General features: G+C 44.2%; 1 pseudogene; it reads left to right on the top strand.

Annotated features, from left to right (window-relative positions):
- The first annotated feature begins 3090 nt into the window (after positions 1-3090).
- LOC104660266 lies at positions 3091-4188 on the top strand (annotated as a pseudogene).
- The last annotated feature ends 17829 nt before the right edge of the window (positions 4189-22017 follow it).

Consider the following 22017-nt stretch of genomic DNA (forward strand, 5'->3'; position numbering starts at 1 on the left):
CCCTAAGCCTTTGGAAGGCCTGGCAAACTTTCCCTCTTGCACTCTAGGAAGAAGTCCAGCTACTCCACAATTAACAACTCACAGCCAATCTCACTTCATCTGTATCCTCATTAGTTTCCCCTTCCTGCATTGCTCTGAAGCAAATTCCAGACATGATGTCATTTAACCCATGAATATTTCAAGATATATCCCTAAAAGATAAGGGCATACTTTAAAAAAAAAAAAACCACAATTGTATGTACTGTCACTTAAGGAAACTGCACTGTTTCTTGGTGTAAATAAATGGTCAGTGTTTAAGATTCCAATAGTGTCAGAAGTGTAATAAATGTTTATTTTTTACATTTGGTTTGAATCTGGATCCAAACAGGGTTTGCTCACTGTAATTAGTTGGTATATCTTGTAAATATCTTTTAATCTATAGATTCCCCTTCCATCTTCTACCATTCTCTTCCCTTCCCACAACCCCTGAAATTTATTTTTTGAAGAGACTGGGTCATTTGTTCTATGCCATTTCCTTAAAGTCTGGATTTTGCTGATTGCATCCCCAAGGTATGTGTTTAACATGTTCTCTGTATTTTCTCTGAATCATCAGTTGGATGAGGAAAATTTTTTTTTTTTTTTTTTGAGACAGAGTCTTGCTCTGTCGCCCAGGCTGGAGTGCAGTGGCCGGATCTCAGCTCACTGCAAGCTCCGCCTCCTGGGTTTACGCCATTCTCCTGCCTCAGCCTCCCGAGTAGCTGGGATTACAGGCGCCCGCCACCTCACCCGGCTAGGTTTTTTTTTTTTTTTTTTTTTTTTTTTTTTTTTTTTTTTTTTTTTTAGTAGAGACGGGGATTCACCATGTTAGCCAGGATGGTCTCAATCTCCTGACCTCGTGATCCGCCCGTCTCGGCCTCCCAAAGTGCTGGGATTACAGCCTTGAGTCACCGCGCCCGGCCAAGGATGAGGAAAGTTTTAAATCAGATGAGATGGAGTTTTCCACAGGACTAGGCGGACTGGACTTTGAATGCCTCAAATTCACAGCTACACCATGGAATCTGCCTAGCACGCTGTTAACAGATGGGAAAGTTTGGATTTCATGGTGCACCAGTGAAGCCAGAGATGGGGATAATTAAAGCTAAAATATGTTTATATTTTGTACAACTGTTCAAGCAGCTCATAAAAATAACTCTGAATACTATAACATTGTGGTATTGATTTCCAGCTCAATTCCAGTTGATTTCTTGGACAGGCTGTATGGATTTTTCCTCTGAGTTCTGAGTCCTATTGCCCCCACTGGCATGACCTGGGCAGCTGTTTCCCTGTAACAGAGACCATGTTATTAAATGGTGAAGTTTTGCATCCATTATTAATCAAAATTCATTTTATGTAGCAAATATTATCTTGTTGCTCAGGAGGTTTGCTTCTCTCTGATACTCTTGCATAAAGCTCCTATTGTGCTCATGGCAAGATCATGGCTCTCCCTCAACCGGCACTCTAGTTTTGTGATGACTTTGTTCTGCTGGCTTTGGTCATGACCAGATGTGAACTTAACATGAATAAAGGCCGGGTGCGGTGGCTCACGCCTGTAATTCTAGCACTTTGGGAGGCCGAGGTGGGTGGATTGCCTGAGCTCAGGAGTTTGAGACCAGCCTGGGCAACACAGTGAAACCCCATCTCTACTAAAATACAAAAAATTAGCCAGGCGTGGTGGCGGGTGCCTGTGGTCCCAGCTACTCAGGAGGCTGAGGCAGGAGAATGGCATGGACCTGGGAGGCAGAGCTTGCAGTGAGCCAAGATCGTGCCACTGCACTCCAGCCTGGGCGACAGAGCAAGACTCCGTCTCAAATAATAATAATAATAATAATAATAATAATAACAAAATAAAATAAATGAATCCCTTTATCATGAATGGAGCTTGCAGGACTAGAAGTTGTTCTGGGTGAGTAGTGAATAAATATGAAGGCCCAGGACATTACTGTATATTACTGTAGACTTTATAAACAATGTACACTAAATTTATAGAAAAAGTCTTCTTTCTTCAATAAATTAATCTTAGCTTGCTATAAGTTTACTTTATAAACTTATCAATTTTTAAAACTTTGACTTTTTTGTAGTAACACTTAGAATACAAACACATTGTATAGTTGTACAAATTTTCTTTATATACTTATTCTATAGTTTTTTTCTACTTTAAAATGCTTTATTTTTATTTTTTACTTTTTAAACTGTTCTGTTAAAACCTAAGACACAAACACCCACAGTATCCTAGGCCTACACAGGTCAATATCATTGTCTTCCACCTCCACATCATGTCCCATTGGAAGGTCTTCAGGGGCAGTAACATGCATGGAGCTGTCATCTCTTATGATAACAATGCTGTCTTCTGGAACACCCCCTGAAGGACCTGCCTGAGGCTGTTTTACAGTTTCCTTTTTTTTTTTTTTTTTGATAAGTAGAAGGAGTACACTCTAAAATAACAACGAAAAGTGTAGTATAGTAAATATATAAACCAGTAATATAGTCATTTATTATCATTATCAAGTGTCATGTGCTATACCTAATTGCATGTGCTATACTTTTTAATATGACAGGCCATGAAGTAGATGTCTTTACAACAGCATCATCACAAACATGTGAGTAATAGGTTGTGCTGTGCCCTTAAGAAAGTTACAATGTCAGCAGGCATTTTGGCAATAGGGAATTTTACCACTCTGTCATAATCTTATGGGACCACCTTCATATATGTAGTTAGTCCTTGAACAAAATGTCATCATGCAGGGTATGACTGTACTGATGTACTTCAGCCATAGAAAACAAGTAGCCTGAGCCTGTGTTAAGGCTTCTGGTTTGCTGCTTACTTATTTAACTGATGTCTGTTTCCTGCAGTAGTAAGAGACCCCCAGCAATCAAACTACTGTTTAGTGTGTCAGTCAAAAGAAGACTTGATCTTGTGTTTCTCTTTCTTTGTATCTCTCAAATACAATTTTGCTACACTAAATCCCTTTAAAATAGAGAGCTAGCCGCCCCCTTCTGCGCAGTCATGCCTAGCCAGCACCTGGGCCTGGAACTGGGCAGCAGGCCCTCAGCTTCACCCACCGCCTCGTCACCATGGACCGCCGCAAAGTGAGCGAGCTTCGGGCCTTGTGAAAATGTGTAAGTAGGATCCGAGTGTTCTGCACATTGAGGAAATGTGCTTCCTGAGGGAGTGGGTGGAGAGCATGGGGGGTCAAGTACCACCTGCTACTCAGAAAGCTAAATCAGAAGAAAATACCAAGGAAGAAAAACTTGATAGTAAGAAGATGGAGGAAGACTTAAAGGTAGATGAAACATCAAGTGAGGAAAGTGATCTAGAAATTGAAAATGAAGGTGTGATTGAACCAGACACTGATGCCCCTCAAGAAATGGGAGATGAAAATGCAGAGATAACACAGGAGATGATGGATCAGACAAATGACAAGACAGAAAGTGGCTGCTATTGAAGCCCTAAATGATGGTGAACTGCAGAAAGCCATTGACTTATTCACAGATGCCATCAAGCTGAATCTTTGCTTGGCCATCTTGTATGCCAATAGGGCCAGTGTCTTTGTCAAATGCTGCCATCCGAGACTGTGACAGAGCCGTTGAAATAAATCCTGATTCAGCTCAGCCTTGCAAATGGCGAGGGAAAGCACACAGACTTCTAGGCCACTGGGAAGAAGCAGCCCATGATCTTGCCCTTGTCTGTAAATTGGATTATGATGAAGATCCTAGTGCAATGCTGAAAGAAGTTCAACCTAGGGCACAGAAAATTGCAGAACATCGGAGAAAGTGTGAGCGAAAACGTGAAGAGTGAGAGATCGAAGAAAGAATAGAACAAGTTAAGAAGGCTGGAGAAGAACATGAGACAGCCCAGAGGGAGAAAGAAGCCAGACCACAGTCAGGAGCTCAGTATGGGTCTTTTCCAGGTGTCTTTCCTGGGGGAATGCCTGGTAATTTTCCTGGAGGAATGCCTGGAATGGGAGGGGACATGCCTGGAATGGCCGGAATGCCTGGACTTAATAAAATTCTTAGTGATACAGAGGTTCTTGCAGCCTTGTAGGATCCAGGAGTTATGGTGGACTTCTAGGATGTGGCTCAGAACCCAGCAAATATGTCACAATGCCAGAGCAACCCAAAGGTTATGAATCTTATAATAAATTGTCAGCCAAATTTGGAGGTCAAGCATAATGCCCTTCTGATAAATAAAGCCCTTAATGAAGGAAAAGCAACATAGATCACCTTATGGATGTCACAATAATACAAATCAGTGTACCTCAGACCTTTTCATCAAGAGAGCTGGGGTGCTTTGAAGATAATCCCTACCCCTCTCCCCCAAATGCAGCTGAAGCATTTTACAGTGGTTTGCAATTAGGGTGTTCATTCAGATAATGCTATCCTACCAAGAATTACAAATTGTAAACAATTTCTAAACCTTAAAAATATTTAAAACAAATTTAAAGGGTCTGTTAATTCTTACATTTTTCTTTACTAATCATTTTGGATTTTTTTTCTTTGAATTATTGGGCAGGGAAGATACTTATGTATGGAAGATTATTGCTTTAATTTGAGTGAAAAATGTTTATTAGTGCGAGGCAAACATAACTCATTTGAGGATAAAGTTTGTGTTGGATATGTGGTTCCTGAAGCATTTTGACATGTCTTTTTAAATGCTTTATCTTTTTCTTTAAAGATGTATTTCGGCCGGGCGCGGTGGCTCAAGCCTGTAATCCCAGCACTTTGGGAGGCCGAGACGGGCGGATCACGAGGTCAGGAGATCGAGACCATCCTGGCTAATACGGTGAAACCCCGTCTCTACTAAAAAATACAAAAAACTAGCCGGGCGACGAGGCGGGCGCCTGTAGTCCCAGCTACTCGGGAGGCTGAGACAGGAGAATGGCGTGAACCCGGGAGGCGGAGCTTGCAGTGAGCTGAGATCCGGCCATTGCACTCCAGCCTGGGTGGCAGAGCAAGACTCCGTCTCAAAAAAAAAAAAAAAAAAAAAAAAAAAAAAAAAAAAAGATGTATTTCAATAAAACTAATTGGGACCACCAGTATTTCAGTAGGACCTGGGTAGGGACTGGAAGTACTTGGCAGGCAGCAGCAATCTTGCTGTGTTTTATGTAACATGCATCATTGAGCAGGTTGCCCTTAAATCTTACACTGTGGTGAAGGGATGATTTTTCTGTAATGCTGCAGTAGAGTTGCCGTACTTAGTTCTGTTCTTGTCCAGTATATCTAATAAATGTTTCATATTATCTCCACATAGGAGAAATAAGGGAGTACTTTTCTTTTTATACTTCTATGCTTAAAATTCTCTTTCCTAGTCAAAAAATGCCCAACTCTGTGTTTACTTTCTGCTTGTTACATTTTTCTCCCTTACTTTTCTTGGCCTAAAGACAGGCTTTTTCCACCAGCATCACCACTGCTATCATCATTAATAGCATAATTATACAAGCATATTTAATGCTGATTTTAATATGTAATACATATGGTCATTGTAGGGTAGTACACACTACAACTGTAGTTTCTTACTTGGCCATGAGAATGCTTACTTAAGTGTTAGACTTCCACTCTGGCAAAATCTTGTCATATCAAAAGACATTGGAAAGAGGGATTCCCTTTGGTGTTTGGTCTTCTATTTAGAAAATATCTATTGCAGTTAGAATTTATCTTGTAATATTCATCTTTGTATTTTGAAGATAAGGTTTGAATTAAATGGATATACACAGAGGGGAACCAATTTTTTTTAATCCAGTGTGAATTATAAATGAGATAATCCACAGTTATTCATTGTGGAGTTGTTGAGACTATGAAAGACTCATCGTCTTTGTATTCAGTTCTTCCTTAAATAGTGTAACCATACCCCTACCTCTGCTTGCTTTCTTTCCCTCCCCTCCAATGATAAAGAAAATGATAAGTTTAAAAAAATAGTTATGGCTACTGAATATTAGGACTAGAGAGCAATTCCAGGCTCTTTTTGCTTTAAACTTCTCCTAGCTTAACTCACATATAACAATAGTATTATGCTTTTATATTATAGATCTTCCCAGTTTTCAAACTACATTTGAAATCCCCATGGCATGAAAACAAAACGATTAAACTAAAAAAATGTGAATGATTAAACTAAAAAATTATTCACATTTTATTGAAAGGACACAATTTTTTAGCTCCAGTTGCTGCATTTAAGGAGAATATTTGATGCCCAGCAAAGAAAAAGGCTTCTGAGAAATGGGGCAGAGCCCAGAAGTCTGGACTTCTTCCGCTGTGGCTGCAGCCAACACTTGTGGTGAGGTTATTTGTAAGCATTTTGTAGAAGGCATTTTTCAATAACACTATTCATTCATTAGTAAATACGCATGAAGCACCTCTTTTAATCCAGGCATTCGCTGAGTAAAACACTAAAGACATCTCCAACATTCTCTTTTAATGCATGATGTTCTCTGTGCAATTGCAAACAAACTGAACTAGCCAGAGCAATTCAAGTTTTTGCAGTTGAAAGCATCATCATGGCTAAGACAAGAAGTCTTTGAGCAATCAAGAGACTGAAAGTTAGCCAGGCTTGGTGGCGAGCGCCTGCAGTCCCAGCTACTCGGGAGGCTGAGGCAGGAGATTGGCGTAAACCCGGTAGGCGGAGCTTGCAGTGAACTGAGATCCGGCCACTGCACTCCAGCCTGGGCGACAGAGCGAGACTCTGTCTCAAAAAAAAAAAAAAAAAAAAAAAAAAGAGACTGAAACTATCTGTAGTAGCAGATCTACCATGGCTCAAAGGAGTCCTCTATGCTGTAGACTGGTATGTACCAAAATGGGATCTGGCCTGGAGAGGGTGACCCAGAAATGGGATATTGAGAGGCAAGAGTTGCAACCTGGACATGCACAACCCTAGCCACTTGCATAACCGATTACAGGGGAGCCTTATTTCTAAGACTTGGTACTAGGTATGCTTGTGCACTGTATGTAGATGGTTGTATGTTTCAATAATGACAGCTAATGTTGAATCAGCTAAGCACTATGGAAATACTATCATATTTAACATTCACAAAAACCCTATGAAGTATTTACTATTATTCCCATTTTAGAGAACAGGAAACTGACTTAAGAAGTTAAATAACTGGCCCAAGGAGAAGCAATTGCAGAGCTGACACTCAGGTCAGACCTCAGTGCCTCCCAGGCTTATGGTCTGCACCACCATGCAGATTTCCAACCCAGACTTAACAAACCAAAATTGATTTCTTAATATGTGTTTTTTTTTTTTCTGCCCGATTAATCCTTTTGCATTGCTCATAATATCCTGAATTAAAAGAGCCTTTTAGACATTATTCAGGAAAATTTGCTGACAGGATGGACCAACAACCATAAAAGTCAACAAACAGCTAGAGTTGCCATTCCAGGGCCACGATGGACAGCAAACAATGTAAACACTGTCCCTTTCAGAACAATTCTGAACAAATGTGTTTCATCACTTTCACCTATATTTAGTCCTCCCAAGGCTTTATGAGGTTGATGTTACTATCGCCAATGTCACAGCCAAGTAGGCCGAGGCTCAGAAAATAAATTCCACTACTGGTAAATGGTGGCACTGGGTTGATAACCTCTAGAGCGGCTCCCTTTGCACATAGTGAATAACAGATGCCTGTTATTTACATGTGTTACATGTGGAGACAAAGTCCCCAAACACATAAATGTGCAGCAAGCCAGGTGGGCTTTCTATTTGTTTCCTTTCAAACTGGGGGATGAATATTGGGGAGTGTCTCCTGAATCTGAGCACGAATGAAGCTTTGGAAGAGATAGGTTTGTGGCTAAATTGGTGCACAGCTGGGTTAGTGCTCACTGAGACTTGGATATTTGTGCTTGGGTTGGTTATATAATCTTGGTAAATGCTGTGCTGTACCGGGTGTGGGTATTGGAGCCTATGAATTATAGGTGTCTTATTTTTCACAATTCAAAAATATACATCTTGGGGCGGCTAACCCTTCACCTGGGGGCTTTTCCTGAAGTGTGTTTGTCCACGGCTCTGTGCAGAGTCTTGAACTTGTCCTGATGCCTCACTTGACAGATTTACTTATTCAGTCAACCAATTTGTCACCACATATTGGCTGAACACCTACTTGAGGCAGTACAAATAGACACCAGACCCCATCTGCCTAAGCTAGAGTCCTGGCTTGGCTATTTCCTGTGCAAATTGGGTAAGTTTCTTAAACTCTCTGTGCCTCAGTCTCCACATTTGTAAAATGGAGATAATAATAGATTCTACCTTGTGAACTGGGTTGAAGACTAAATGAGTTATTGGGGAAGTGTTCAGAATTAAAAGAGCATTTTTAGACATTATTCAGAGCACTATTTGTGTTGTGGGCACTGTTTGAGTGCTTGCTATCTCTACTGTGTAACAGGCTCTGTGTAACACAGGGAAGTACAACACAGTGTACCTGCCTCCAGGGAGCTGAGCTGTGGCGCTAACACAATGTATACACTATCATACAAGCGTCAAAGCAATACATATCCTAAGATAGGAACAACAGAGTATTGTAGAGGGGGATACTGGATTCGATGGGTTCTTTTTGTATGTGTGTGTATGAGACAAGATCTTGCTCTGTCACCGAGGCTGAAGTGCAGTGGCTCAATCATAGCTGCAAGCAGGAATACAGGCATGTGCCAACATACCTGGCTTTTTTTTGTTTTTTTCTAGAGACAAGGTCTTACTTTGTTGCCCAGGCTGGTCTCAAACTCCTGGACTCAAGTGATCCTCCCACCTCGGCCTCCCAAAGTGCTGGGATTACAGGCATGAGCCACCACATCAGGCCAGCTGTTTCTCTATAATCTTTTTTCATAACTGTTCTGCTATTCTCTTGCAGTTTCCATGATGCCATTTTCTGAAGCACAGCATTGCAGATATTTAGAAAAAGCCAGTGATCTCCCAGTCCAAGTCCCTTAATTTATAGCTAAGGTAGTTGAGGCCCAGAGAGGTAGAGTGAATTGTCCAAGGTCATAGAGCTTGGTCATAGATGGTAGAACTGACTCTCAGACTACTGCCCCTTTCCACCATTCTAAACAGCTTTTTAACGTGCAGAATTTCTAATGCGCAGAGACTCAGAGTTCACCTTAAGAGCCATCTTCAACTGGGATTTGATGTTAAAAAGAGACAGACACTTAAAATCTGTGGAACATCCACAGTCCTCATTTTGATTCAGAGGTTTACCCAGTGCCCTAGGGGAAGCCATTTTCAAGACTTCTAAGGACAGAATGGACCCTGGAAGGGAAGAAGCCATCGTGTATAGGAACCCCAGCTTAGAAGGCATGTAGAACAACCTAATGGTTACAAAGGCCTGGTGTAAAGGAAAGAAAAAGCTTTTTTCTCCTACTATATTCTCACTCACAGCACTCAATGCTTCACTTTTGACCTACTAGAAGTATGGGTTTTTTCCCCCCATACATCAATTTTCTGCCCAACACCAGCTGGGTGTCCTACAATTTAATTTAATTCTGACATTACCTAGAGTTAGCATCAGATCCTACAGCTTAAGGGCTCAGTCCCCCAAGACTGAATTGCCCCCTGCCACTTCACATGCCGATCATAAGTCCAGACGTCCAGTACTTGTGACCAAGCAGTTGTAAATTGGAGGTTCCCACAACCCCCTCCCCAGGTTCAATCATTTGCTAAAATGGCTCACAGAACTCAGGAAAGTGCTTGACCTACATCTACTGATTCATTATAAAGGATATTGCAAAGGACACAGATGAAGAGCTAGATGGAAGAGACACATAGGGCAAGGTATAGGGGAAGGGGCGTGGAGTTTTCAAGTCCTCTTGGGACACAGTGTCCACCATGTGTTCAGCAACCCAGATGCTCTCCAAACTCCATAGTTGAGGAATTTTTATGGAGGCTTCATCACATAGACAAGATCTATTATTAACTTAATCTCCAGCTCCTCTCACCTCCCCAGAGGATGGGGGATAGGGGCTGAAATTTCCAGGCTTCTGATCGTGACTTGGTCTTTCAGGTGACCAGCCTCCCATCCAGAAACCCACCAAGTGTTGCTTCATTAGAACTAAAGATGCTCCCAGCCAGGCGTAGTGGCTCATGCCTGTAATTTCAGTGCTTTGGGAGGCCAAGGGAGGATCATTTGAGCCCAGGAACTCGAGACCAGCCTGGACAACATAGCAAGATCCCATCTCTACAAAAGGAAAATAACTAAAGATGCTCCTGTCACCCAGGAAATTCCAAGGGATAGAAGCTCTGTGTCAGGAACCAGGGTCAAAGCCCAAGTATGAGGAAAAAAGGGTATACCTGGCACTCCTATCTCTCAGGAAATTACAAGCGCTTTGGGAGCTCCATGTCAGGAACTGGGGTTAGAGCCCAAATATATATTTCTTACATCACAATGTCACAACTGGGCACCCATGAGTTTTAATTGCTCAATTAGTTATTAGTACCCGCTATGGCCCAAGTGCTTTGCTAGGCATTGGGAATACCAAAGTAAATGAGGTAGTCATAGCTCTGTTGCAGAGAGGTAGTTCTCAACATGGAGCAGTTTTGGCTCCCAAGGGCCATTTGACAATGTCTGGAGACATTTTTGATTGTCATGACTTGGGATAAGGTTGCTAAAGGGATGTTGCTGAACATCCTATAATGCATAGGAGAGACCCCATGACAAAGGACTATCTGGCCCCAAATGTCAACAGTGTTGAGGTTGAGAAACCCTATTATTGAGCATAAGGTCTATGACAATTAAACACACAGTTAAAATGAAGTATGAACAGTGTTACAGTAGAGGAAGTTCAAGATACTGTCTGAATCTATAATCAGTCTAGGAATTAGGGTAGGTCTCTGAGTAGAGGATGTTTGAACTGAATCCTCAAGGATGAGTGGGTGCTAGTAACACAAGGAAATCAGGGCTAGAGATCGAGGCAGCAGGAACGTACAAACACTTGAAGGACAAACAGAACTCTTGCGAGGAATCAAGAAATTTTTAGTATGTCTGGAGCAGAAGTTAGGGGGGCGGTCAAAAAGATAAGACATAGAAGTTTTTGTAAGATGTTTAGTTAATATGCAAAGGTGTCTACCAGGCACATGCCCTGTTCTCATGCTGATGAGTCTTCTGAACCAACAAATATCACTGTCCTTGAGGAGGTGCTAGCCTAGACAAGTGAAGGATCTTGGCTTTAAGGGCAATGGGAAGCCATGGAAAGGCTTTTATCTAGGAGATGACAGAGAAACATCAACATTTTGGAAAGCATGTAGAGGACGCATTTGAGGGTAGCAAGAGCAAAGGCAGGAGGACCAGTTGGAGGTTGTTACCACAATCCAGGTAACAGATGAATATGGCTGAATTAGGAGACACACATGGATGTGAAGGAAAGACAGCTTCCAGGGACATGCGGTGTACACATGTGCATATGCATAAGTAGTTGCTATTACATTAAAATTCAAGAATATAACTATTCATTTCCAGACTTTATGGCCACTCCACATTTAGAAAGTGGATCATTGACAAGATTTGTTAGTGAGCACCGAAAACACTGATGTGCCTTCTTCATTCTATTTTCCTGCCCCAACTGTTTGCATGGGCTGGGAAAGCTACTTGAGACTTCTGACCATGGCTGAGGTTCTAAAAGACCTGAAATTCATGTTCCCCTTTCCCATCCCCCTCACCCCCGCCCTGGATATTCCATGGAAAGGAGGAGAAGGCTATGTGTTCCTGAACACTGCTTCCCCTGAAGTCTGGGCTCTTCCTCTCCTCCAGGCATCTCTTCTTCCATGATCCAGCACAGGCATACTCCTTTCAAGGGGCCTGTCCTGCTGTCAGGTGCCAGGCACATAGAAGTTTGGAGCATATGATCATTCACTGGCAGGTTATTGTCTTCTGGTCCCTTATTTCAACAATGATGACTGATGTCATTATGGAAATCAGTCCTGGTGTGAGTTTCCTATTGCTGCCGCATCAAATGACCACAAACTTAGTAGCTTAAAATACCGTGCATTTATTCCCTTGCAGTTCTGGAGGTCAGAAGTATAAAATCAAGGTGTCAGCAGGGCTGCCTTCCTTCCCTTCCCTCCCTTCCAGGGAGGCTCTAGGGGAGAACCCATTGCATTGACTTTTTCAACTTCTCGAGGCTGACTATGGCCTCTGCCTCCACTGTTACATCTCTGTTTTCCTCAGCTTCCATTGGCACATCACCTTCTCTGGCTCTGATCCTCCTGCCTCCCTCTTATAATGATCCTTGTGATTATGTTGAGCCATGCGGGTAACCTAGCATTAGCTCCCCATCTCGGGGTTCTCAATTACATCTGCAAAGTTCCCTTTGCCATATAAAGTAACATATTCATAGATTCCAGGGATTAGGACATAGACATCATCATTTAGCCTATCACAGGTCCCACACAGCTTGCTATATTGTTGTCCGTTGTGGTGAGCACCACCTCCAACCCTTGCAGGTGGGTGAGCCCTATTGGTTGCTCTGGAAAGGCCAATCCCACCTCTCCACTGTCGCTCCCTGCATGGGCTCTCAGGAATGGATCTTTTGGTTCCCACTAGCCTGACCAACTGTTTTCAAAAGGATGCTCTGAGTCAGGGTGACTAAATGAGGGGCTTCTCAGCTCAGATCCACATTTGCCCCCAAGATTCTATACCTGTGTGTTGAGTTGGGGGTGTAGACTCCCCCTTCCACACATCTATTCCAGATTATGGAAGAGGCTGGGATATAGTTTGTCTTCATGTGTTTTTTTAAAAAAAGCCTCTGACTTAATATGATCAGTTGTCTTTTTTTAAAAAAGGTGCCACTGTTGCCATGGTGACCAGAGGCTGCAAAAGAGATTTCACCTCTTTCCCATTTCCCACTCCTCTGTGCATTTTCTTTGCAAATTACATTGCATTCATTTATGGATATCTCAGGGGTACTCTCCTATCTAAGGAAAATCCTCTTTCTGCTTTCTATGAGTGGATATCTGTATGGCCAGCAAATCTACCTCCCAGGAGTGACAGGGCACAGGGTGGCACATCTTGACCTGTCTCCTCCAGACAAATAGAGAAGGAAATGGCTGATGTGCTCTCAATGAATAAATAATACGCATCTTGCAGCCCTGTCTCTGCATGCTGTGGGTGTTAATGCCTGCACAGAGGAGGGACAGAGGGAGAAAGCAAGGGAGGACAGAACTGATGCAGAGCCCAGAGAGAAATAGGAGCCACAGAATCCGCTTGTCAGACTGTCTCTTCTGCACTCCTCCTTTCAAGAAGACACACCAAGTTCCCATGAGCACATACTCCTTTCCCCCAACCACACAGGGCCTGGGGCCCACTGAAGGCCCAGAAGACTGGATGCAAGCCAGTGAGGTGGAACACAAGATCTAGGAGGGAATGATCTGATTTTGTGTACCAGCTGTGTGACCTCAAGCAGAGCAATCTTCCAATCACAGCTGCCCCATCTGCCAACGGGGAGCAAGACCTCCACCCCATCTGCTTGGTGAGACTGTGGTGAGGGTCCAGTCAGATCCTCAGTGTGAAGGTGCTTTCTGAACTCTGTGGGGCAGTAAACAAGCTGTAGCTGCTGCTACTGGAGACAGTGGCAATGCTAAGAAGAGTCACCTGCGTATGTTGACTTGTTGCGTTCTCTCCATGTGCCAGGCACTGCTGCTTTACATGCATTGTCTCATTTAACCTATTTGAAGCAGGTGCAATTGGAGCCACCCCCCACCCCCCTGCTGTCTTTTATTAGCTGAAGCAACCATGGCCAAGGTCATGGGGTTAGTAAATGGCAGAGCCAGAAGCCATGGTCCAAACTTGGCCTTCAGAGACCCCTGAAATGTGGAGGGCAAACGAACCTAAGGCATTGCCCAAAGAATATTTCCACACAGACCAAAAGAGAAGCTGAAAATATTGACTCTGGTAAGACTGAACTTAGGGGAGGGATACCCTCTAGTTCCAGCAGATATGGGGGTTAATACAGCAAAAGGCCATGCAATGCAGGAATTCAGGGCTCTGGACTCAGCCTATTGACTAGAGCTGGAGAGCAGCCTAGCGGGAAAAGGGTCACCACATATCAGAGGGTGTTGCTGGACTGAGGGCTGGGCCATGGTGGACAGCAGGTGCTCAAGCCTTGGGCAAGGATGCAAGGTCTGAATCCTGCTTAGCCCTGGAAATGGAGTGCATTGCATTGCCAGCTGCCCTCTGGCTGAAAGAGTTGGTGGAGGTAGAGGCCTGCTGCAAACTTTGCATGTATCTGTATTTTCTTCTGGACCTCTAGAATTGGCTGAGGACTAACACTCCCAGAGACTAGGCTGAACCACTGTTAGAAGAACTGACATGTGTGCCTTGGGCCAGGTTGCCTGGAAGCAGAGCCCAGTGCAGGGATTTGGGCCCATGTTATTTCATGAGGGAGTCTTCTCAGGTGAAACCCATAAGGGAGAGAGGCTAGGGAGAGAGACTAGGGTGGGGAATGGGAAAGGGCTGGGCAAAGAGGTGATGTCAGGTGAAATCTGTCCTCAGCCTGATGCAAAGGTCGGCTCTGGAGCATCAGCTGCACCGCAGAATTGTCCTTCCCCAACCCTAGGGCAAGAGGGCTGCCTTTGGTTTCCCACTTCAGTCAACTGTTGGCTGTCAGCCTCAAGTGGGGGGACTTCCTGAGCCTGGGCTTCTGCTGGACAGGGCAATATTTTGTAGAATGCGGCAGCTGCAAGCTGTTAGCAGCCAGCATGCCGCTGCAGGAGGGTGGGTGAATGGGATCTGGGACAGACACGACAGTGTGCATGACAGAGATGGTGAAGGGAGTTGATGTAATTATGCCTGACAGGCTACACCAACCTAAAGTTTCTTAACATCCTCGAATCATGCACAGCCTGTTGCATCTTAAACACATTCAGTCACCTGTCCCATACCCCCTCTAAAGGCCACACCCTCTCACATGCATGTGGGCTTTAGCACCTGCGTTTAACCCATTTCCCCTGAGAATACTCTCGTGTCTAATCTTAACGTGACATTGTATACATTTCTGTTACATTAGGATTAGAGACAAGTTCTGTTTAGAAATAACTCCAAGAACAGTTTTTATATTTCATTTTCACATTGAAAAATCAGTCAGATTTGCTTCAGCCTCAAAGAGTGTGTTTATGTAAAATTAAATGAGCACTGGCAGTGAGCTGCACTTTTTTTTCTAAACAGGAAATGGGTTAAATAAGACTGTTTGGAGCCTATGAACATCCCGGGTGGCCCTGTGCAGGCAGAACAGAGGGCGACTGCAGCTACACAGCTTTGTTCCTTGGGGTATTATTCTCTTTCTTCATTCCCCCTCCTTTCTTTTCCTTGCACTTTTCACTACTCATTTTGTTACCTTGCTTTATCTCACCATGGTGCCTAGCTGCCTTCAAGCTGAGACATCAGTCTTCTTCTGCCTTTGGACTTGGACTGCAACCCACATCAACTCTCCTGATTCTCAAGCCTTCACTCTCAGACCAGAACTATACCATCGGCCCTCCTGGCTCTCCAGCTTGTCAACTGCAGGTCTTGGACTTCTCAACTCCCTACCATATTACCCTGTTTTATCATCTCCAGAAATTACCTGCTTTGTTCACTTGGTTATTGTCTCTCCTTTATCAAAGACAAAAAAACAAACAAGTAAAGAAATCAACTTCATTTAAGATACTACAATAGGGAGAATACCTCAGAACCGAAGATCAGAGCACTGCTGTAGCAGTCCGTTTTCACACTGCTATAAAGAATTACCAGGGACTGGGTAATTTATAAAGGAAAGAGGTTTAATTCACTCACAGTTCCATATGGCTGGGGTGGCCTCAGGAAACTTACGATCATGGAGGAAGGTGAGAGGGAGGCAGACATCTTCTTCACAAGGCAGCAGGAGAGAGAAGAGCGAAGGAGGAACTTTGAAACACTTATAAAACCATCAGATCTCGTGAGAACTCAGTCACTATCACGAGAACAGCATGGGGAAACCACACTCATTATCCAATCACCTCCCCACCTCGATACGTGGGGATTACAATTCCAGATGAGATTTGGGTGGGTACACAGAGCCAAACCGTATCAATTGCAGAAGGTGGCTTTGCCTTCGATTTTACAGGGAGGAGTAGGTGGGCTACAGGTGGGGTGGTTTACAGATGGGATGATTTTGCCATGGAGGGAGCCTCTGTGAACTGAACAGGAAATGCTTATCTCTATGCCTAATTAGTTTCAGGGAGAGAAACTCCTAGTCTCAATCATTCACGAGACAAAAACAGGGAGTTGGAGGGTCTGTGTCTGTCCTTTCACTAGATTTCATCTCACTGAGAGTCTTTTTATTTCTTTCTTTATTTATTTATTTTGAGACGGAGTCTCGCTCTGTCGCCCAGGCTGGAGTGCAGTGGCAGGATCTCGGCTCACTGCAAGCTCCGCCTCCTGGGTTCATGCCATTCTCCTGCCTCAGCCTCCCGAGTAGCTGGGACTACAGTTGCCCGCCACCACGCCTGGCTAGTTTTTTGTATTTTTTAGTAGAGACGGGGTTTCACTGTGTTAGCCAGGATGGTCTCGATCTCCTGACCTCATGATCCGCCCGCCTCAGCCTCCCAGAGTGCTGGGATTACAGGCATGAGCCACCGCGCCCGACCTCACTGAGAGTCTTAAGGGAGTCATGAGAAAGAGTGTGCAGCAAGTCTTAGCTAAATGTGGGGAAGGTAGGGGGAATTTCTTAACCATTGCTGTTTTCAGGGCTCCCGTTAAGTTAAATTGAAGACTGCTGTGTGCCAGCACTTAGTGAATGATTACAGAGGACAATTGAATGACACAAATATACAGGATGTCAGCATGACAGGTGGCTAATACAATTTGAGGAGGAGACCAGATGAGATAGAGTCAATACTAAAATGATTCTTGGACGAGGTGAGCCCTACACAAGGCTGAAGAAGGTGGATGTGTGCAGGGGTGGGTTTGAGTCCTTACAAATAGCTAAAGCCCTGCTGAGCTTGGTGGAGAGCATACGTTCATGTTCAGTGTTTAGCAGCAAAGGGGGTGTCAGGCACCACATACAGAGCTGGGCTTGCACATCCCTCAAATGGACACACAGAGAGACCCTCAGGGGAAGCAGGATGTCATGACTGTGCAGTCACCTAGAACTGTGTTCTAAATCCAGCCCCAGCACTTCATGGCTGTGTGTTAGTTCTCACATTGCATCTGGCCCAGCCCTGAGCCTCAGTTTTCTCAGTTCTGAAATGGAAATAAAGTTATCTTCCTTGTAGGGCTCAGGCATATACTATATAATATAAAATATATGAAGTACTCAGCCCAGGGCCTAATACAACAGAAGATCAGAAAATGAGAGTGTTCTCCCCAACACACACACACACACACACACACACACCCCTCCTCCTGCTTTCCCCATAGGCAGGGCCACTGCCACACACAGACTCTCCTTCATCTTCTTCCCCACCCCCAACTCAAGATCCAGAGGCCAGAGGAGGGCACTGCCACTGCAGGAGGAAGTGGGACGTCAGTGTGGGAACGGCCCCAGGGTGGAAAGGATTTCCTGAGTCTGGAGATGAGAAGCTGGTGACAGAGGAGATCTGGGCCATCTTCGTGACCCCCTAATCCCACTCCCCATGGGAGCTCCGGTTTCTCCACTCTGGCTATTTCTGGGAACCGTGCCTCCAAATATTTCTCCCTGCTTTCAAAGCCTTTGAATTAAAGTGTGCTAAACTACTGTGAACTAAGAACTCAGCTGGCTCCTTGTTTAAAGGTCATCTTAAAACTTTTAAAAGCAAAGAAATTTGACTTTCCTCTGAACACTGCGTCACTACTAATAATAACACTCCTGGACAATTGTCCTGATGCCGTGCTTTTAAAAATGGCTTCACTGACCTCATCTCATGCGATTCTCACATAGCTCCACAAAGTAGCTGGGGCCTGTGTCACCAGCCACCATTTACATATGAAGAAACCAAAGCTCAGAAAGTTTGTGTCTTGCAGAGGTGTTCAGTGGCAGAAATGAAATCATTCCAGGGCTCATTCCCTCTGCACAGGACAGGACCCAGGGCCACACAGCCATGTGGCAGTGAGAGCCAAACACCTTTCAGGGCAGCTGCACTGCAAAGGGAGCCCAAACCTTGGAGGCAGACAGTGCAGGGAGATTCAGGTCTGAGTATGATCTGTGTGACCCTAGACAAGATCCTGTGTAGGGCTCAGTGTTCTCTTTATGAAATGGGAACGATGGATGCCCCATGCCTGTCTCTAAAAATCAAACAAGATGATGCCAATGTGAGTGCTTTCAGAATGTGGCACGCCAGCTGTATCATGGGATGAGAATGGTTTGGGTTGTTGTTGAAGTCCTTATGAGTAACAGCTGCTTTGCTGGCTACTTGGAGGATTTAATATATGCAGAGAGCCTGGTACAGAATCTGGCACACAGCAGGTATCCAGTAAGTGGCAGTTACTTTCATTATGTGTCGCAATGTGGTAACTGCCCATTTGGCCTCTAGTTTTATGTCCCCCAGGGCCAACTGGAGATCCTGATTATCAGCTGGAGACAGCCTGGTGTGGCCCTCACAGCCTACATTGATGGAAATATTGACAATTTAGCAGCCATTTGAGCAGTGATCCACACCCCTGATCCTCCAGAGAGACCAGCTGACCTGAGACCACGTCTGCTGGGCTAAGGGGAGTTTTCTTAGCCTCGAAATCCATAGAGTGAAAGAATAATGTCCTCCAGTTACTCTGGATTTGTGGAAAATCTCTACCCTTGGCGGTGCTTCGTCCTCCTCCCAGCTTGCAGGTCTTAAGGTGGCTCCTTGGCCTCTGTGATTTGGTTCACAGAGACAAGGGAAGTATCTATCTGAAAGATAAATCTATCCCTCTGACATGATTGGCTTTACTATTTTGGGAGGCTTTGAAATTCTGGGCTTACATGAGGCTCTGGAATTTTCCCTATTCGTGCCCCAATTAGCAGGAACAATCAAGAGTTCTTTCTCTTTGCTCTTCCTCATAGCCATGCTGGAGGCATTCATAGTCACACCCTGGTGGAGGGTGATTTGGGTGGGTAGGAATGGACTTGTTCTGTTGACATTGGCAAGAAAGAACTAGAGTGCATCCATCATTCTATGGGTACCCCCCTACGTTGAGCTGTGTTCTGGTAATACATTAGTAAAAATAGAGTCCCTGGCCCTATTCAGAGTTTATTGTGGAAGGCCAATAACTAGGCAAGCAAGTATAATACAGTAGGGTAGGTGCTCTAGAAACAGTAAAGTGCTGTTTTATTCAATTTTGGGGTGTCAGGAAAGGCCTGGATGAAGAGTGAGAATAAAAGGAGCAGAAATAGAATCCAATGGTATATTCAGGAGACAAGCAGAGCTCAGAAAGCCACAAAGGAAACTGAAGAGTAGCAGGAAAACCAGGGGGCGATAAGATGTATAAGCAAGGAAGGAGCGAAAATCAAAGGGCAAAATGGCTCACAGGAAACTACAAACTGAGAAGTGCCTTCTAGATGTGGCCATCAGATCAATGGAGGTACCTGAGTGCACTTTCACTAAGGCAGTGAGGGGAAACCCACATCTCAGGGGTTAAAGATAGAGTAAAATTTACATACCAGGAGCTCTTTCAAGAACTCTGTCTGGAAATGTGGCAAAATATTGCATCTGGGTGAATCAGGTACGTGGGTGTATATTATACTCTTCTATCTTGGTTTGAAAAATTTTATAATACGAATTTTATTGTATTGGCTGAAGGAAAGGATGGCAGTAGAGCAGTGGCTAAGTTGAATATAAGTTTGGGCAGAGGGTTGTTTGTTTTAACAAAAGAGACTCAAACATGTTTAAATCCTGGTAAAAAGATGTGGCTAGAGAGGGAAAGGAATGAGGATGATTGACGTAGGAGGGGATGGAGTCACAAAGACGGGGGGAGGATTTGTGGGGGAGGATTTGTCTTCATGAGGAGAAGAGACTCTTGAGAATGGGGGACAACCTGTTCTCAAATGGGGATGTAAATACAGGTAAGTTTTTAAAGGTTGGGAACCAGATATTTGTGGAGCTCACCCTTGATTATCTTTGTTTTATCTGTCAAGTAGAGGCAAGGTTGCCAGTAGAAATGATGACCAGCGGAAATTTCTAGAACAGTTATTGAAGGGAACCAGAAAGGCAAAAGACGTTCTTCCAAAGTACTTGCAACCCTGCACTAAGCCCTGAGTTTTGCATAGCCCAGGAGAAGGGGCCCTTTGTCATTTGCACCAGTGTTTTGGGGTGATAGCTGTGACCCTGGCACCAAGCTGCTGACCAGGGACCTCTAAAAGGCTTGGCAGAGAGCACTGAGACCCTTCTAAATGTGAAAAACTTGTGCCCACTTGTGATGACTTCAGTCTGCACATGCATGTGACAGTCTCTTGCCATGTTTAGAAGTCTAAGAAGGAAGAAAGCAGATAGGTTAAAATCATCCATAGTTGAAGATTTGCCAGGTTGGTGAAAATCATGTCAATGGCATAAAGGAGTTGGAAGTATTAAGACAAAAGCTGGCCGGGCCCAGTGGTTCATGCCTGCAATCCCAGCACTTTGGGAGGCTGAGGTGGGCGGATCACCTGAGGTCAGGAGTTCGAAACCACCCTCGTCAACATGGTGAAACCCTGTCTCTACTGAAGAAAAAAAAAGAAAATCAGCCGGGTATGGTGGCGGGTGCCTATACTTCCAGCTACTTGGGAGGCTGAGGCAGGAAAATCACTTGAACTCAGGAGGTGGAGGTTGCAGGGAGCTGAGATTGCACCACTGCACTCCAGCCTGGATGCTGCAGACTCTGTCTCAAAAAAAAAAAAAAAAAAAAAAGGACAAAAGTTAGCAATAGAGCTGAGTGAGGTGGCTGTGCTTGCTATCCCAGCTACTCAGGAGGCTGAAGCAGGAGAAGTGCTTGAGCCCAGGAGTTTTAGACTAGCCTGGGCAATATAGTGAGATCCCATCTCTAAAAAGAAATGTTAGTGATGGGCCACAGGATCAACACTGAATAATGGGGAATGGAAAGACAAACAGGCTGACAGATGGGGAGGTGGGAGAATGAAGGATTGGTGGAAGGTGAGATTTTGGTGAGGTCAAATAAAAGGCGAGGGTGTGCAAGCAAGTGAAAGTTCAGGAAGGATGCAAGATTAGGATGAGAGATGATAATTATTTAACAAGTAGGAGTTGTGATATTTCTTTCATAGAAGAGTTCCAGGTAATGAAAAGGCCTAGGTGTGGCCATGGAGTAAAGGGCCTAAAGTGGGCTAAAGAGGTGAACAGTGATGAGATTGTTAGTGTTGTGAGCTGGGCATTGGATGGCCTGTCTAGAGTGACATCAAGCTTCCCTGGTGATGGTGGGAAAGGAGTGATGGGGAAGACCTGGGATTATATGCAAAGTCATATGCATGTGTGTGTGTGTATGTGTGTGTGTGTGTGTGTGTGTGTAGACCATATAGAGGTTGAAGATGTTTTTTGACCTTTCTATGGAAAAAGTATTAGTCACACAGGTGGGAGAGCTGGAAGTCAAATCCAGGTATGTGTGATCCCTAAAATTGAGCTGTTATTTCAGAAAACTGCAAAGTAGAAAATACTTATGTTTGGAGTACTCTGCTGTTCTTTTAAAACATTATTAGTTTTGAGTATAGTCCCATAACTATGACCTTTATTGAAGGGTTAGGACATACCTCTTCGGGGGCCAAAATTCAACGCAATACAGGAGGCTAAGGCAGAAATTCAAGCACAGGGTGGGATGAGCTTGATGTGAGCAGCCAGAGAGCAGCCAGCAAGCCTACCAAAGGAGAAGAGAGCCTCTGAGAAAACCTTCAGCCAGGCTCCTAGAACTTATCATCTTCCACCATAGCTTGCTATTCATCAGTCTCTGCAATAATAATTGATACTTGCTATTCATCAGGCTCTGTTGGCACCCAAGAAAGGATTCACCAGGCAAGCCCCCAAGGTCCCTTCCAATTCTGAGATTCTGTAAGACTTCTGAGACTGATAAATGTTTTGAACAGATAATGAATTCAGGGGATAGGGAACTGAGAGAAAGCTGGCAAACCATTGTCTAAAAAGAT

This window comes from Rhinopithecus roxellana, chromosome 15 (genome assembly GCF_007565055.1).
Source record: "Rhinopithecus roxellana isolate Shanxi Qingling chromosome 15, ASM756505v1, whole genome shotgun sequence".
In the NCBI taxonomy this organism is placed as follows: domain Eukaryota; kingdom Metazoa; phylum Chordata; class Mammalia; order Primates; family Cercopithecidae; genus Rhinopithecus; species Rhinopithecus roxellana.